Genomic DNA, 20149 nt, shown 5'->3' on the forward strand with positions numbered 1-20149 from the left:
GATTTCAGCATATCTAAAAGATCGCTCACAAGAGACTTATGAATGGGAGTGGAAAAAGTGGATAGATTATGTGCAGAATAAATATCAAACTAGGAAATATCAGATAGCTTTTAATTGAAAGTATTATATAAAGATAGAATATTTGAATTTTGTGAAGATGTGAAAAATATACAGGGGGTGGAGGGGTTCAAGTTTTATAAAAAAGGGATTTAGATTTGGATTATATTCTGTGGAAGTCCGGGGGGGAGGGTGGGCTGGGGGGGGGTCAGGGAGGTTAGGGAGGATTGGGGGGGGGAAATTGGGGAGAAAATGTAATTGTAAAACTTTTTCAATAAAAAAAAACAACACCCCAATAATTTAAAAACAGATTAAAATTTACATATTAAAAAGAGGGAAAAGATTAGGCCAAGCCCGCCTGGTGGAATAAAAAGGTCTTCACAGCGCGGCAGAAGGTGCGCAGATCCGGGATCCTCCGTATCTCCGGGGGGAGCTCATTCCAGACGGTAGGTGCCCCCACAGAGAAGGCTCTCCCCCTAGGGGCCGCCAGTCAACACTGTTTGGCTGACGGCACCTGGAGGAGTCCCTCTCTGAGAGCGTACTGGCCGGTGGGAGGCTATTGGTGGTAGTAGGCGGTCCCGTAGATAACCAGGTCCTAAGCCATGGAGCGCTTTAAAGGTGGTAACCAAAACCTTGAAGTGCACCCGGAAGACCACCGGGAGCCAGTGCAGCTCGCGCAGGAGAGGTGTTACATGGGAACTCCACATCGCTCCCATTACCACCCACGCGGCCGCACTCTGCGCCAGTTGGAGCCTCCGGGTGCTCCTCAAGGGGAGCCCCATGTAGAGAGCATTGCAATAGTCCAGGCGGGAGGTGACGAGGGCATGAGTGACCGTGCGTAAGGAGTCCCGATCCAGAAATCTTAAGAGGATATGAAAAGTATAGCTCAAGAGGATGTCCACAGATTTCACTGCCTCTGAATATTTTATTGAGGATCCAGAACTTTCTAATAGAACATTTCAGTCACTGGCACAGAGATGCTTTATAGCCTTTGGTCCTTGGAAATTATATGCAATTTCACTGGGTGATATACTTTTTAATATTGATAGTTGAAGTCACTGAAAAAAGTCATTTAAAGGTTTGAACTACTGTTTGCATGCTGATGATATATACCCTCTCTTCGGCTCCATTTATTAATCTCATAGCAAAGTGACTGCATTTGAAGAAATGTTTGGATGTAATTCTATAATAGATGAAAATGAATAAATTAAAACAATCCAGACAATGTAGATGTTGCATGTATGAGATTGTTAATCAATTGTCTATATATTGGAAAATGTGGGTTATTTCAGGTGTACACTATTGAGATATTCCTAAACTCAGCTGTGCCTGTTACAGATGGCTTTTATCAACTTCAACTTTTATGCCAGCTGTAAACCCATTCAGATACTCATGCCATGGGAATATTCAGACTATATTGCCTGTAATGCATTCTACCCACTGGAAGCTTTGGAAGCTTCTTATAATGGAAGGTAATAATGACCTGGAGGAGAGAGGGGAAAAGATGCTTCCTAGGAAACATTCAGACAAGAGAGGGAGGAGCACCCAGTCAGTGGCTTAATGGTCAGAGAAAGAAATTTAGGAAGGATCCACCCTGATGGATCAAACAGCTGAAACTGGCAGCGGGAAGTTTGGGCCTTCAGACAGGCAAGATTCTATTATTGTAGCCTTACAATAAAGTAGAATTAATTCATCTCACTGTACTTCCTATCTAGTTTACCTGGGAGGACTGACATTTCTATAGGTAGAAAATGTAGCTCCATCAAATTTTTGTTATTGTTGTTGACAACTTCAGAGCAAGATAATTTGCTCCCATCCAACTCAGAGTGCTGGTCTGGATTTAAGAGCAGAGTATTTGATAGATTGCTTGCACTTACCCAATCCTGAATTTGCAGAGGCTATAATCTGAAGTGAAAATATTTTCACTATTTTTCTATTTATAGAATTTTTTCTTTATAAAAATAATTTGTACTACTCTTTGCTTTGTATTATAGATGGGTTTTTTTAAAAAAATGTTCCAATATACATTTGGTTTTGTAGTTTATTACTTTTAATATTAGAGATACAAAAATTTTCACTAGTAATATTTTTCTGTTTTATGCTCTTTATAAATGATTGGATTTGAGGATAATTTGAATTTATTATAGTTTATGGTATTACTGCATAGTGGATTATAGTTTTTTGTATATTCCCTTGAATTAATTTTATTGTTCTGGAAAATACCAGTTATATTTAAAATAAGTATAATAAGTATATAAAGAAATAAGTCACATGAAATCAAAACCTGTAAATGATATATCTTTAAACAATCTCCAGTTTTAGATCCAGCAATAGCAAGGTCATATTTGGATAGTCTCACAATGGCTGGGCTATGCACTAAAACAAAATTTGATTAGCCAAAATTCAAGGAATAAACTGGAATAACTAGGTCCATCCAAACTGCTAGGCCTTAAACCAGGGGTGAGTTTCACTTACCTTTGCTACCAGTTCGCTCATGTGTGCACCACTTCTGCGCATGCACAGATTGTATTTGATGAAGTCCGGGCAGGTAGGCGGAGCCTCCCGCCAACACTGCTACCAGTTCGCCCGAACCGGGGCAAACCACCACTGCCTTAAACCATGGTTTACAAACCAATAATAGTATAACTTGGAAGGGACGTTGGAGGTCTTCTGATCCAACCTCCTGCTCAAGCAAGAGACCCTATACATTCCATGCACTCTGATGCTTTGGAGAATTGGTCGACCCCCTTCTCTCTGTGGCAGCTCCTTAAATGTTGGAAGACTGCTGTCAAATCACCCCTAATCCTTGTCTTGGTTAGACTACATATACCCAATTTCTGTAAATGCTCATCCCCTAATAATCTTTGTTGCTCTTCTCTGCACTCTTTGTAGAGTCTCAACATATTTTTTTGTATTGTGGCGATTAAAAGTGGATACAGTATTCCAAGTGGTCCTATCAATGCAGTATGTAGTAGTACTAACACTTTATGTGAACTTGATAGCATCCCTCTGTTGATGCATTTTAAGATTGACTGGCTTTTTTGGCAGCTGTAGCATACTGCTGGTTCATACTTAAGTGGTTGTCCATTAGGACTCCTAGATCCCTCTGTTACTATTGTTGAGCCTATTCTACACCTGAGTATTTGGTTTTTCTTACCTCATTATAAAATCTTACTTTTCTTACCACTGAATTGCATTTTGTTGGATAGGACCTAGTGTTCAAATCTGTCAAGATACTTCTAAATTTTAAGCCTATTTTCTAAAGGGTTGGCTATTCCCACCAGATTGGTGTCATCTGTGAATTTGATGAGTTCCCCTTCTATCCCATCTAAATTGTTTATGAAGATGTTGAAGAATACTGGGCCTATACATTGAGTGGTTGGTCCACTAGTTACAAATCTGTCGTGTGGTGATTTTTTTATTTTTATTAAATTTGTTTGCCACCCATGTCGCTGCAAGGCAACTCTGGGCAGCTTACATCAAAATGATATTGTCTATCCCACATTTTTCTATTTTGCCAAGAAATAGGCTATGGTCCACTTTGTCAAATGGCTTACTAAAGTTCAAGTATACAATTTCCACAACATATTACCAATCCACTAATTTAGTCACTTTGCCAAAGAATACAATAAGGTTTGTATGACATGATCTATTTGGACAAACCCATGTTGGCTTCTAGTAATAACTTTCCTGATTTCTAGATCAGCTGCTTGATTGTCTTTTCCAGGATCTTCCCAGGTATGGGAATATGTGAGGATGACTGGTCTGTAGTTTCCTGGATTCATTTTTTTTTTTTTAAGATGAGAATCACATCAACTCTTTTCAAGTCTTCTGGTAGTTCTCTGGTACTCCAAAGTCTTTGAAAGCTATTATTCAGTGGTTCTGAGAACACATCTGGCAGCTCCTTCAGAACTCTGGGATGTAATCCATCTGGCTCATGTGATTCGAACTCTTCTAAAGTAAATAGCTGTTGTCTTACGATTTCTTGCCTATTTTGACTTGCATTCCTATTCTGTCCCCTATGGTGTTGCTTTTGATAGGTTGTACTCTTTTTCCCTTTTGTATAAAGGAAGATCAAACAAATTAAGCAGTTCCACTTTCTCTGTACTGCCCATTACCTAGCCTCAACTGGCTTGATATAATTCATACACAAACCATAATCATAGGATGGCTTAGCATGAGTGAATACAATCATGAATGCTCTGAGAGGCAGATATTATTTAAGAAAAAATGTAGTATGGTAGTTAATACTAAAGTATAGGTAGTCCTCAACTTACAACAGTTCATTTAGTGACCATTCAAAGTTACAATGATGCTGAAAAGGGACTTATGACTGCAGGGGTTCACTTAACAACTGTGGCAAGAAAGGTTGTAAAATGGGGCAAAGCTCACTAACAAATGTCTCACTTAACAACAGAAATTTTGGGGTCAATTGTGGTCGTAAGTCAAGGACTACCTATATTAAATTACACAGAAACTTACCAACAGCCATAGTGCATAATTTCCTTGTCTGTAACTTTTTAGATTAATTCAATGATTTCGGTAGGAAAGGTATGGGAGAATATGTTCTCAATAGAATTTCCCTGTTTCCCAAACTTCCCTGTTCGGCTCTACAAATTTTAAAGCTGGTATAAGAAGTCTCTAGTCCTCCAAATAATGCTGAACTATATTTTCCAACAATCCATCCAGTACTGTGAAAAATGATAGTAAAATCAGCATCATCTGGTGGACCACACTCTCTCCATGAACAGTTTTTAATCCATATGGTCTAGTTATAGGCTGGACTGCAGAATTTTGTTTTTACCAGTACAGATGTTAATCTTCCATAATCTATTTTGGACATTTGGGGAAAGCTAGACAAATAAAAAACAGTTCATTTTAAAACGTAGCTCTGAAATCTAGTAATCTCAATCTGCATAATCAGTTAACATGCTGTCCACAATTCAGAGGCAGAAGATGATTATGACAAAAAAATTATTGACAAATCTGCTAGCAAAAAAAAAAAAAAAATCCAGATAACTAATGAAGAGCAGTTTCGATCCAGAGCACTGCCAAGGTTTTTTTTTTTAAATTATCATATTAAAAAAACTTATCTCTATCTAAACCTATTTTATTTGCTAGGATTAAAAGGTTAATATTATTGACAGTCTTTTCAGTCTACGACTGTTTTGATCATTAGTGATTCTTTCTAATTTGTAAACAGGCAAAATAACTTGCCCCTGGAGGGGAAAAAATGAGAGCATTTCTTGGCCTGCTGCAAGTGTGTAGGTATCCTATGGGGAAATGCTGTTTTGAAACTTGTCAGAAGCATAGATGGTTTATCAGAATATTTCCAAATGGCAATAAATTAGTTTTTTGGATTCATTTTAATCATAAGCAAGTTTAAAGGGTATTTAAAAGCTACATATCTAGTACATAAATACTGTATTTGTGATCAAGGTAATTATTGTTCCAATTAAGTCAAAAATAAACAGAGTAAAGTGCAGATTCTCAGTTGATCAGTAAATTTCCAATCTTTCATTATCTAACATTACCAAGTTAGAAGCTTTTTTATAAAGAAATAATTCACTTAGGACACCAGAAGTTTTTTGCCTGAAGCACTTGTGAACTTATTCTCGTATCAGTATTGAGTTATGCACCAACCATGTATTCAAAAGTATAGTGTACTGTTCCTTCATTCTCAGCAGTTGTCTACTTGACATATTTCTTTGTATTTGGCTTTGACTTGATCTCTTGGACTTAGTAAAAGCTAAATGGTTCCTGCAGTGCTGAAGTCTCCCACCTCTGCATTATATTATATTTTCTGCTCAAAGAATTAAATCTTATTGCTAATTAAATACCAATGTTGTTAAATGCTAATTAAAATGGATCAACAAAAAGAGAATTAGGGACTGGAGACTAAAACATATGAAGAATAGTTGCAGGATTTGGGTATACCTAGTCTAGTGAAAAGAAGAACATGTCACTATGTGTGACATGTTAAGAGCTCCAATATTTGAGGGGCTGCCACAAAAAAAAGAGGGTCAACCTATTTTCCAAAGCACCAGAAGGCAAGACAAGAAACAATGGATGGAAACTAATCAAGGAGAAAAGCAATCTAGAACTAAGGAGAAATTTTCTAACCTTGAGAACCAATGGGATGGCTTGCCTTCAGAAGTTGTGAGTGCTCCATTATTGGAGGCTTTTAAGAAGAAACTTGACAGCCACTTGTCTGGAATGGTATAAGATCTCCTACTCAAGCAGTGGGTTGGACCAGAAGACCTCCAAGGTCCCTTCCAACTCTGTTATTTCGGAATGAAGAATTTCAACACCAATTTCAAAGACTTCTGCCCGCAGTAGGAAAAAAGATAAAGCCTGAATCCGTTCCCCAAGTGTTTATGTTTGGGTATGGATTTGAAATAAATATTTCCTAGCCCTCAGAGTTACTAATTCTTTAAAATTATAGCCAGAGCAAAACACTAATAGTCAAAGGCTTCAATTCAGACACAGCAAACCATACCTACCCTATATGTATGGATCGTATAGGCTTTTACTGAAAATCTATAGGATAATCTAAATTTACAATATTGAAATATTCTCAAATGAGATCTGCTGACATCTCAGAAGTGATATTGTTGAAATATAAAATTAGGAAAACTTATGAGATGTAAATCATTGCTTTTTTAATACAATCACACCACCGAGCATAATTACTTGATGACACTTGCTACTTAAAAGATAGCTGTCCTTAGGTGAAATTAAATCACTAAATAAATAACTTTGTTTATATTAAAGCTAAAGTGGTTTTTCTTTTGTTGTTTCCAATCATTGGGCCCCTTCATTGTTTTCATGTGGGCTTAACTTTCACAGATCAGCTTCTGCTCCCACTATCATTTAAGAATTATGTTTTCTGAAGGTTATTTAAAAAACATTCATGTAAGACTTGGACTATAACACTTCTAAAATATGACCAGCAGTATGAAAGAATGTGCACTGATTTTAAACCATGGTATAATTGCTTGTGAAACCATTTTCACATGATAAAAGCATACAACAGGCTGTCATATATACTTGCAAATGCTCACTCATCTTTTCAATTGGCTATAATATGAAAGATTTTACTGACCCACTTATTTATCTGCATAGCACCAATGTTATTTATGTCAGAGACAAAAAGCACATATGAGTCAGGATAAGCCAGGTTTCCCTTTCTGTTTATCTAAATTTTAAGTGAGGCTTTTCACAGCTGTATATTATAAAAGCAATACCAGAACCTCAGTTCATAATGCCACAGCCATTGTTTTGGAAGTATTGACATCCAGGTTTCTTCCCCGAAATGACTGAATCTGCATCTCTTTGGTTTATCTTTTCTCCTTTTTATATTAGATGAACTACCCCTCCCAAGCACAGCCTATAGCAGAATCTTCCATCACACATGGCAGAATCATTATGTATATTCTAGCAGGATTAAAAAAAAAAAAAAAGATAAACAAAACATAAAGAATCCCAACCAGCTTTAGAGTTGAGCTGGATTCAAAGAAAATATAGTCCTACATAATTTTCTCAAACAACAGTTCTTATATTTACTATCGTGTTATATTGGGTTCACTTTAATTGAAAGAAAATGTTTGAGAACTGACAAGAATGTACTGTAACAAGATACTTATTTGCAGCATGTTAGGGGAAAGAAGAGTAAAGCCAGGGATAGGATTTTATTCCTTCATAATATGTTTTGGTTGTAACCAGAGATGATAGAGGACAAAATTTCTCTTGGGAACAAAAGTTGACACTTAGTCTCTATATTCCAGTTGTCTCTTTTGCAACTATTCTCAAAATATACTAGTTAGCATACCACGTGAGATACCTTTCATATACTTTCTTGTGTCAGATATCTCAGATTTAATCTAACCTTCCAACAACCTGCTTATTTGATGCCTCTTGAATGTCTATACCGAAAATAGTAATAAAGCTTGAAAGAGAGGTAGTGTTATGCGTTTGAAAACATAGAGTAACAAACTTTAGAAAAATACTGAAGCTGCATATCTCTATGAATCAGTTTAATAACATTTTAGTTTTGTAACAACAGCTAGATAGACACTGAGAACAAAGAAGGTTTTATTTAATTATACTGTTTTCAGAATAAAATAGCTCTCTAGCTCAAAACCTATCACAGAAGTAATTTGAAAAATAGCACTTCATTTGGCTTCCATGGCCCTCATATGCCAAAAGCAACAAGCAACACTACTCAAAACTCCCAAAGAGTTGGATTATTGCCCCTTTCTAATCAGCTTCCCAATTCAAGAGACCCATGCTGGCATGAGGTATGTCCTGCTGACACAAAGTATGAAGGAGCCAAGCTTTCAAATGCTGAATAGCTTTAAAATGTACAATCTTACAGCTACTTTATGAGCTTGTTTGGTACTGAGCTATAATCAGTTTGCTTATTCCTAACCCTCAAGATGTATTAAATTTATTCCTGAATAAAACGGGTGTCTGAAACAATTCCCCACACTCATTGCCAATGGCCCAGACTCGTGGGAGTTTCAGGAACCAAAGGGCCTACTGTTAAATGTAACATTGATTTCTGTATGTTCACAATTTACCAGACTGTTCCATAGTAGACTTGATTTGATGGCTCTCCATGGGGTGCCCTGCAGCCTTGATTATTTCACAGCCAAGCTGGCTACCATGGTTTGTGGCAAATGTATGTTTGCAACCTTTTCCAAGGAACAATATTAAACTTTGATATATACACCATAGCCAGCAAAATTAAAAATAATGGCATATTATCTTATCTTTCCTATGATATTTAATACTTCTCTGTTCTTACATAATTTATCATTCTCTAAGCGTCTACTTCTGATAGGTATTGGATCAATACTTCAGATTGGAATTGGACTGAAACATGAATGGGTAGAAATGAAATTTATCAATACGCAATAAATTACTTGAGATTTCTTGGACAATAGTAAACTTAAAGGAGAATTTGCAAAATGTAGACTCAACCCCAATTAATAGGTGATTAACATAGCTGCTCTTTTGTTTGTAGTTATTTCATATCACTTCTAGGTCTTTTCTGTGCTTCAAGGAAGGAATGGGCAAGTAACAGTAAAATGTTAAGTTCTGATAAAGTATAATCACAAGAGTCACTTGACAGCACTGAAAGTTATTTTTCCTGATTCATATGCTATTTTGGGAATTGAGATCAGTTATTAAATATCATTAAAAAAAATAAGATCCCTGATAAAATAACGATATTTTGCACTATAATTGGGTCAAGAAATTAATAAGCATGTAACTGTTTAAATAATTTCAAAAATATAAAATTGATCATTAATAACATTCAGTAAATTACCCTGCTCTGAAGGTGTAGGGTTTTTAATATACATGGCTCATTTTTATATTCATTAATATATATATAATAATCAGGAAAAGAAAAAAGTAGCATCTATTAAACAGAACAAAATAGCTATTTAATTACATGCTGTTTTAGGTAAAAGTATAAGAATGGTAAATTTCATAAAAGGGATGAACAATTTACCATAAAACTGTGAAGTTTCAGCATAAATAACTTCAGTGGACAATCTGGTTCTTTCTGCAGAATACAGGGAGTATACTTGAGCAGTAAATTCAAACACAAAGGAAGTGCTGTAGCTGGCAAGAAGCAAACTGCCTTGCATTCTGTCTCAGCTTAATACTAACACTGAATAAACATCTCCTTTCACTATTCAAACTACAAAATTAAGATGAGCATGAAGTACTGCTTTTGCAGGGCAGGAAAATTAATTCTGTTTTTATTTCAAATTACTTATTCCTTTTTCTTTGTGTGAGCTTGATAACACTCCTCACTTTTTCCCCCAGTGGAAACAAATGGCTTCTGTCACAATTGTACTTTTTCTTTGTTTTTCTTCAGTCATCTTTGTTTTCCATTATAAACACAGTAAACTCATTATAAATATATAATAAGACATAGCCATAAGCATAAGGTAATTTAACTACATCACAACAACCAAGTTCAGGTCCAGCATTCAAACTTACAAGTGAGCAAAAGTAAGCTATGATAATCAGGGTTAACTGCTTCCTTCAAAAATTCTTTACCTAGGTTATGTATTTTATTTGTGTGCATGTTTAATTCTTATGTTTGTAATTCATAGATATTCTGTTACATAAATTTAAAAAGTCAAAAATTGTGCAACCTTGATAAACATATCTACCCTGAAAAATAGGTAAGAAATAATTTTATTAAATATTAAGGCAAAATATATCAATACAAAACTTGTAATGTACAAGGAATTAAGAAAATACAATTAAATTATAATCTACACTTAAATTCCAACTTCACAATATAATTTGTTTGCTTTAAAAAAAACAAATTAGTCAAATTAAAGAGTTCTATTTTAAGATTAGAAGCATTATGATAGGGTAAAACTATTCCTAGATTACAAGATTAAAAAAGACATATTCTGATAAAAATTAAAATATCATTACAGAATTATATAATAAACAAGTAAGTCAATTACTTACTAGAAGGCTTCACTATATTCAGGTTGCTAGAGAAAGACTTTGGAGGGACTGAAAGAATAGATTTTGGTGCCTAGATTTAAATGGGTTTCATTTTGTACTGCTGTTCTTCTTTTTCTATAGAGTATCTTTCAGCAATATAAAAACAATACTTCGCCTTTTGCAGGCACTTATATCAGTGACTTGTTAAAATATCTAAGTCACTGTTAAAAGTACAATTTCATTTGTATATTAAATATGTACATACATGAAGTATGCCCTCAAAATTCTACCTTCTAAGTTTTCTCAGTAAAATAACATTAGATTTTAAGAAAAATGTTAACCAAATGTTCTATAATTGCTACTGTATATATCAGAAAAGAGTGTACTGAACTCTTTGTTTGACCTAGGAAAAGAATCTGAATCTCTCAACATTTCAGACTGCATGTATCTGAAGAAAGCCAAGTAAAATGTCTTCAAAAAAAGTAAAAATGTCTAGATTATTTTGTCTCATGTTAAACAATTTAAGTTTCTTACACTTTCTAAACAGAAAGATCAGGTCAAGAACAGTGAAGGGAAAAAGGCATATGCTTACCTGAATGGACTATCAGTTGGAAAGCTGAAGAATTGCAAAACAAAGTAGTCCAAATGATTTGTGTATGCACACAGTCCAACTCTGTACTTTCAAGTAGGCCAGACAATCAAACAATCATTTCAGCATCAGCCAGCCTGCTTTCCATCTTAAAGGATTCACCAGAAAAGTGAGAAATCTGCTTCACGATAAACAGCAAAAATCCTTGCAATGCTTCCAAATGCCCACCATTTGTTCACCATTCAACCAGTCAACTTTTTCAAATGCACCTCTTCTCTTAGTGCATTTCCAAGGTATGAGATGGGAATTGCTTCTTATCGGTATACTAATTATTTTGCCACAAAGACAAAGGTCAAAATGTTTTCAGACAGGAACAATGGACCTGAAGTTGAAAGCAAGAATAAAAGCAAGTTGACACTACCAAATGATGGGGAAAGAGATGCATGAGTGCAGCATTCCGCTTGCTACATCAGCAGTAGCCTCCATTTGAAAGCACCAGCAGCAGCAAGGCAGGCAGTGGGCTACAGAATAGCCTAGCTGGGTAGTATATGCATACAGCACAGGTTCCCTTAGAGACCACATTACTGCAGCAGAATAACATCAGTAGCATAGTGCTGATTTTCCCTGTCTCATTCAAGATTCCTTCATAGTGTATTCATTTCTTTCCTAAATTGTAGACGGACTCCTTAACTACCTTTGACTTATATTCCTTTCTTCCCCCTCCCCCTTTATAGATTATAACAATAATTTTGAGATCTTCTGTTTACCAGCCTTGCAGTAGTCAGGCAAGATTGAAGATACACACTATATGCTGTCTACATTGTACCCAAAGGCCCCTAAATCTCTGGAGGGACAGAATGTGTATCATGTGCAATGCTGTATTTAATGTAATAGATGGGAACCATAAAATACCACTCAGGCTATTACTAGCAATCCTGTAGATGATGTTTTCTTTTAAACTGAAGTCTCTTTTATGACTGGTGACATGGAAAAGCCTGTTCTTACTTTAAAAAAAAATAATAATGCCAGGAAATATAGCAAATGCGCTACCATTTTGACCTATTTCTTTTGAGAAAAAATTTAAAACAGTCTGAATGCAACAAATCTAAAGTTACCTTCAGGTATGCCTAACTCATTTGGGTCAGTACCTGATAATATGCACCTTTAAAAATAGAGAAAAAGAAATTTTGGGCTAAAATTTGTATATCTGAAGAGAGACAACTGTAATAATCTGGATCTAGAGTACTTCATTAATTGAACTTTTTAACAAACCAAAACAAACAAAATGTCAGTTCAGCTGATATGCAAAACTGTTTTAGAACACTTGTTTGAAGCTTTTCCTAATGTTTGGCACATATATGTCTACAGTATATAAAATTTCTACTACATTTTCTTTCTGAATCTAGTGAAGAACTGTTTTGAATAGTTTTCTGACATATGCCTCTAAATTAAACCACTTCTAACCTACAACCTATATCTTGCAAACTTCAGAATTACATTATTAATTTTGCTTAAAGCATAACAGTTTTCTGCTGCAGTACTGTACAATGAGTTGATAGAATGTGACCCTATGCTAAAAAGGTCAACATCTGCAGGCCAGTCCTTTCTCTTCAGAAAAAGTACACATCTAAGACGACATTTCTACATTTGAATTCAAAATAACTTCCATGTTCCAGTCAAAAAAACAATGAATTAAAAGCAAACGATGGTTAAAAGCAAACTAGGGAATTTTAGTCCAAAAGACTGAAAAACTAAGAAGGCTAAGAATGCACCTTCACATGAATGTCAAACCTTTGATAAACTTTTTTCCAGTATTATTATTTTTTATTTATAAGGCTTATGTAAATATTGGCAATCACCTCCCACCCCCTACCCCCAAATTGGTTAGAGCTACAAAATAAAAGTATTTCTTTCTTGGCCAATCTTAATTTTCCCTTGGGGGTGGGAAAGTTACCTTAATTTCACCTCAGTCTTTTCCTAAACAATATTGCCGTCTCTCACGCTAAGAGCAGCCAAAGCAACTCACCCCTCATGTTCTCCCTCACACACAGCCACAGCACCCTCACCAGTTGGCTTTTCACGCAGTAAACAGAAGTCCTCACTCACCCACTCGCCTTCCCGAATCCCCATCTTTCCTCGCAGCCTCCCCTCACGTACAATCCCGCCTCCCACCGCCCCACCACACACAAAACGTTTCCCCTCAGATGCAGCCTCTCCTCACAGCACACCCAGCCCAACCTCCCCTCAGACAACCACAACTCTTCCGCCGCCTCTCTCGGGTACCATTCCCTCGCCCCCTCCCTCCCTCCCTCTCTCTCTCTCTCCCCCGCACAATTCTGTCTCCCGCAGCAGCTGAAACGCGTACCACAGCTGTCTTTCCACCACCCCCACGCCGACAGCCTCCCAACACCCAATGCCCAGCAAGCAACACCTTTATCGCCTCACCTAGATAAGGCCCACACCGCCTCCCCCCTCGGCATACACGAATCTCTCCTCCGGCTCACCCCCCCAACCCAGTTTCTCTCCCTACACGAGCCCCGCGCGCCCCCTCCCTCTTCCCTCTCCCCCCTTTCCACACGCGCGCGCGCGCGCCACCGACGCCGTCTAACTGCAGCCTTCGCAAAGAGAGAGAGAGAGAGAGAAAGAGAGAAAAAGAGAGAGAATACTGACCGCTCTTGAGACGGCGGAGGTGACTTAAGATGACCCCCCGCGCGGGAAGTCACCCGGCGCACCCCTCCTCCTTCCAGCCTGCCCGCGTAATCCCCCCCTCCCTCGCGGCTGCTTGACGTGCTGGGAGAAGCCCGAAGCGGCCGCCGCGGCCGAGGCGACCGAGAGTTGCTGGCAATTCCCTTTCCAGCTCGCACTGCAGTCTGAGGGGAAGGAAAAGCCTTGCTGGAGCCCAGCCCGCCCTTCGCTTTCCTCCTGGGCTCTCCCGACAGCTCCACAGACAGCTTCTCTGCTGAAGGCAAACTTTGCTAACAAACCCTGCCAACCCTCTGTCTCTTTCGGTGTGTGTGTGTGTGCCTTTGCTTGAAGCTCAAAAACGCGGCAATAGAAGCATCTCTCTCTCTCTGGACTTGAACAGGTTAAAGGCAGGACAACCAAAGTGTTTTCCCAAGAAGCAAAAAGGATTTCAGCCCTCCCTTCCCCTCGGCTGCCCCCACCCTCTCTCTCTCTCTCTCTCTCTCTCTCTCTCTCTCTCTCTCTCTCTCTCTCTCACTCACTCACTCACACACACACAGATACACACACCTGCATTTCTTTCACCTCCCCCACTTCTGACAACATCCTCGGATCCTCTGGGGGCTTCCTTTATTACGCCAAAAAGCTAAAGTAGTCTGGCTGGAGAGACAGCCCTTATTTAGGAAAAGGGTTGGAGGAGGAGGCTTGTTTTTAATGAGATTCTGATCTAAAGACGATAGAGAGCCCAGTTCTCAGACATGTTTCTCAAAAACGGGAGCCACTCAGGTCCTTTGATTATGCTCCTAAAAAATAAATGCACATCAGCTATATTTGGAGGCCATCGGGATCATCAGATTAAATGGAGTTTTTAAATAAATGCACTTAGAATCTTAGATTCTGGGCTAAAAAGAGATGTTAAGCATAATATGAAACAAATTGTTAACTGTTCAGATAAAATCTCACTTGGTTTAATAGTGGAAGAGCAATTTCCTGTGTTTACTAAAATTAGGAATCTTGGGATTCGCACTTCTAGCTGGAAATCACACTTCCAGTGACCTAGAATCTAATCCCAGATTGCAGGTGATCTCAGGTACAGAAAGAAAGGCATTCTGCACTGGCCCTGGCAGGGATTCTAAGCCCCACTACAAGGCTAGTTCAAAGGTCAAATTCCTGATCTCAGACAATTCCAAGAGTAGATTCACAGGTGAAATTTACAAAATGAGACGGAAGTACTTACCTAGAAATAAGACCTATTGAATTCCGTAAGGTTTCGTTTGGAGCAGTAAGACTGATATAAATTGAATTGCAGCTTGCAGATAGCAACTTAGTCTTTGTGAGATAAATTATGTGATCTCTTGTCAAATCTACAATTTAAACAATGGGAAGAGGGGAGATAGCAATAATTTAAAGGCATCTGATTCGGAAATTTGAGATTAGTCCTACTTTTTTTTCTGAAATGCTGATGATAATTTAAAATAGCATAAAAATATTAAAATCCTGTTTTGTATATATGTTCTTATATTACCGGTATTTTATTTTTGTAAAATATGATTAGGAGCTTGGTGCCAAAATTATAACTTTTCCACTTCTTCGGAACTGATAAATTTTACTCTTTAACCATGAAAACCTTTACTTCTCTCTTAATGATCAACACTAAATCAGCATTCAGAAGCATTTTGCTACATAATTGTAGCAGATATGCAGATTCAGCCCCATCACTAAACATACATTGCAATGGCAGAGTAATCTTGTGGCCTTTGTTATTTGGGATGCAATATGAAGGGTCTAGACTCCAGAGAAACAGGTAAGTAATTATGAGCAGTCTTCCTTTGGTTTAATATAAAATTCTTTTTACTTGTAAGTAAAATTTACTTGAAAAGAAAACTAGTTCTCCTCTTGAGTAAATAGTTTTGAAATTAGCTGGTGGCTTTCAGAAATATGGGAGGGGGAGTTGGCTTCAATTGAGACAGGATAGGGATCCCTAAATAACAACTGCAGAACTGTAACCAGCCACAAATATATCCCTTAAGGAAAAAAACTGCATATGCAATAATCCTAGATATACCTTGGATACCTTTTACCTGTCATATACTTTTTTGTATTGGTCTCTGCTTTCCAATCTGCCAGAGGAAATGTGGGGTGTGCAGAAAGGGGGTGAGGAGGGACACAAGTTTAAATTATGCAGCTATGAGAAAGAAACACCTACAGTAGTCTGATTGCCATGCAATATGGTTAATACAGTTTATTCTATTCAAGCTAAGGTTGAAAACAGTACTTCCTTTATGCATGAGAAGGCCTGAATGAGAGGTACCCCAAAATTTCAATTCAGAGTACAGATGGGATGCAAAGGTAAATCTGTATGAGAATGCCCAACTGTGAACAGTTTCCATTAAATACCAAATATTAGATGTCAATATCAAAAATATATTCTATATGCTTTTCAATTCTTTCTTGATATACTATATTCTCAATGTTGTATGTGCACACAACTAGTCACAGCCCCAAAAACATAATATGCTTAATACTACTGAGTAAACTTATACATAAAACAACTTTTCATTATGGAGTAAATATATAATTAATTTGCACACTTAATTGCCTCCATAATTCTATTAAATTCAGAGAAAACTCTAAACACAATGGAGTTTAATCACAGCTTGAAATATCCAGTATAGTGGCACATTTCTTGAAGAACAGAAAGGATATTCAAAATAGGTTGGAAAAGTTACTGCACATGCGCAGTCACAGTATCTCATGATAAAGTAAAGCAGCAGACAGTTTGGTTGATCATGCACTGATGTTCTCAAAGCATATTTCAAACAGCATTTCTGGAGATTTAGCTGGGGATACGAATGGAGCGTTAGCTCTGCACAATGAAAACCTAGATCCATTTCTAGAAACAAACATCTCTGCTAATATTTTGCTGAACTGTTGAAATGTTAATGTAAACAGAATCTCTCAGGTTCAATCAATATGGATGTGAATGTGGATTTATGACAAAGAGATCCTAGCAATGGGAGGAGGGAATGACATGTAAATGTGGTGAGAAGCCATCTATAAGAGCCCTAGCTGATAGAGAAACAAGGAGTTTTGAAGAGCTGAATTATGCCAGCAAGACTATTCATATATGAAGGAGAAAAAGGAGTGCCGTTTGTTTAAAATGGGCTCTTCTGAAGAAATGAAAAGCTATTGATGGAAAACCATAGAAGTAAATGATCTTGTCTTAAATTAAAAGGGTGAAAAGAAAAAGAATAGGCAAATTCTACAATATTATTACCCCAACATTTTATAGGCTACATAAAAACAAAAGCAAGGGGGAAAATCAAGGATAAAAGTGAACATGTTTTATTTTTTCCCCTTCAAGTGTATGCATAGTGTTAGTGATTAAGTATTTTCCCATGGTTAACCTGCTCTTTGTAGCAAATCGTTAAGGAAGGTGATGAAAGTGAGTTACTTTCTTATTTTCCAGTAAGCTAATAGGAAGTCAGGGCTCAAAGTAATTACTATCAGCAGCGGACAGCTCCTGGTGCTGAAAGGAGAAGAAGGCAGCTCAAACATCCTTTCGAGAAGGAGGGGGGAAATCACAGCAAAACTGAATGAGGTGACAAGCACTCCGAAAAACACTATCTGCAGAACAATGGCAGCCAACTCCAAATCCCTCCATAATCACATTAATGAGATTAATCAGTGAATTAGCAGCAGTCAAATGTCAGGGTGGCAAGGAGGAATCCAACCAAGCTTGGTAATTAACTTTTATGGGGGCAGGGAAAGAAAACCAAGTGCATGGTGGTTTTTCTTTTAAAATATCTTCCTCCATCCTTCTTTGCAAACCATCTGAACTCGCTCACAGCTTACACAAAGTGAAAGTACTATACACCTCAAATAGTTAAAAAGCAAGCTTTCAGACTTTCACAAAACTGTTAATTTTTTTCAAGCTACTGCAGCTGTTACCAATTGAGGAGAGTATAATTTTTCATGCTTCCCCTCTCAATCTGTTCAGTCTTTATTATGATAAGACATACAACCCTATACCACTTACCTGGGAGTAAGCCTATAATTATTGGGTCTTGCTATTTTGTCATGCCGTTGTTTTAGTCAGTCTGTGCAATCTTCTTGCAGCAGCTAACTAGGCAGTCCACTGTTCAGCTTCTTTTCAGAGGCCTTCAGTTTCTTTTTTTAATGTTCCAATTATAAGGCATTGGCAGTTTTTCATTATTATTTTATTGATTTAATTTATTCAATTTTATTTATTATTGACTTCCAATTACTCTGGATGGGTACAAATAAAACTTACAAACAAGGAAAACGTGACAATAGACAAAACTGAAGAATAAAGATGGCAAGGATGACAAAAAAATGGATGGGAATGAAAATAAACAAACCCACAGAATCCAAAGGGGGCACCACTCAACCTCACCAAGGAACTTCATGAAACTGAACTTTTTGTAAAACAGTAAAAAGGGACACTGCATATATTGTGAAAGAATATTTACAAAATTGGCATAGAAATACTTTTTATTTAAACATTTAAAAAATGATAATTATATTGGGTTGTATTCAGACAATCATAGCCATTATTAACTTGCCTGGTTGATTATAATGAGTCTATTTAAGTATGATCAAGTCTAAATACAATTCATTGTCTCCCTATTTTACGTACAGCAGTAACAACTTTGTTCCAGGACCATTTCAGGGGGAAAAACTAAAATTACATTTTGGTATGTCATCTTTTTTATAGCAAGTTCAGCAAGAACATCAATTTAGTATTAATGCATCATTCTATAAACACATAATTCTGTTGTACAAATAAATCTAAATAAAAATTTCAAATATTTATCACATATTGTAAAATCCCAACTGTTATTAGTATGAAGACTGCCAAAATCAAGAATTTAAGGAAAATAGCTATAATTTCACATACAGTGATGACTGAATTACATTATTTTTCACTACAAAACTGAAATATATGCATCTACTCTGTTTTGACTTGTTGACAAATATGTAGGCCACCAAACTTTATCAGAGCAGTTTTAAAAATCTGTGTGTTGGTCTAAAAAGCATAATCTGCTTTTGGTAACTATAAATGTAAACTGTGAACTTAGTGCTGTATAACAAATGTATTAAAATTCTTATTTTAAGGAAATGTAATTTTCAAGTGATCTAGGAATATCTGTGGTTTTGCTCATTTGTTTTGTTATTAAGTAGTTAATCTGCAGCATGCATAATTTGACATAAGCAAGAAGCTTCATTTATGCAAGATAATACTTTGATAGAATTATATTTTGCCATCATATTACTTTAGGCTTTTCCTGAGTCCTCTGGATAGCCCTGCAAATACCCTGTTCAAAATGAGAGAAATTGGGAGATGAAGGAAACAAGGCAAGTGTAAAGCATCCCAATAAGTGAAGCAAAACGAAGTAAAGCAAAATCTAGAGTTCTGGATTACTTCAGAGAATCATCCCTCAGTTGAACATGGTCCACAACCTTCATTTACCATCATAAGCAAAGTATATGAAATGTCAAAATGCTAAAGGAAAGCAGGGAGGAAGAAAATAAAGGAAAAGGAACAATACAGAAGAACCCCCAGAAAACTTCCTTTTCCCCCTTCACTGATTACTAAAAAGAAAGCCTAAACTGAATGCTTCCCTCCTCAACTAAAAAATGGAGGAGGGTTGCTTGAATGATGAAGAGAAAAGCAGCCTTCTCTCACAGTTTAGTGTGTAAGTATGGTTGGGGGGGGGAGCAGAAGAGTAACATCTCCCTGGCAGGGATGACAAATTCAGAACGAAAGACGAGTAGGCCTAAAGGGATCTGTTTTACTTCCACATACACCCCCTAATGCATATACTCTCCCTCCTTCTCTCCATGTACTCTCCCTCCCCCTCTACTTTTTTTTTTCACCAGCTCCAAATCCCCGGCATATGACCTTCTGTTAAATAGATAAAAAAAATTGCTTATCAGTCATGCAAATGAGGCTGAATTCATTTTCCACAACAGATGGCCTCATAGATAATGATGATGGAAGAGAGAAAATTGAATGTCTCTCACAAGGTGGTCATGGCAACCGAGAAGGGAATAATATCAATAATAAGCCTGGCTGCATAATAAGGTTGTCAATCCCACAAATCAAAGTCTCTGCCTGAATCAGGTAGCCCAACTTTCCCCCCCCCCAGCTACTTATCAGGTAGAAAGCAAGGAAGGAAGGAAGCGAGGAAGGGCTGCAAAGGAACAAAAAAAAAACAAAAAAAAAAAAAACCCACGTCAGCAGATGGGAGGTACACCGGGCAATTCCGCCGAGTTCAGAGACAAGGTCTCCCCAGATCTCCCTCCTTTTTTTCT

General features: G+C 37.1%; 1 protein-coding gene across 1 annotated transcript in view; it reads right to left on the bottom strand.

The window, feature by feature from the left end:
- Positions 1-13847, bottom strand: part of MYT1L (myelin transcription factor 1 like) — a 302946-nt gene extending 289099 nt beyond the window's left edge. The window contains exon 1 of the mRNA XM_070955078.1: positions 13799-13847. The gene's annotated coding sequence lies outside the window, so the exon portion shown is untranslated. The remainder of the gene's footprint in view (positions 1-13798) is intronic.
- Positions 13848-20149: the final 6302 nt, after the last annotated feature.

This window comes from Pituophis catenifer, unplaced genomic scaffold (assembly GCF_029215685.1).
Source record: "Pituophis catenifer annectens isolate HBS135680 unplaced genomic scaffold, rPitCat1.0.hap2 SCAF_1, whole genome shotgun sequence".
NCBI lineage: Eukaryota > Metazoa > Chordata > Lepidosauria > Squamata > Colubridae > Pituophis > Pituophis catenifer.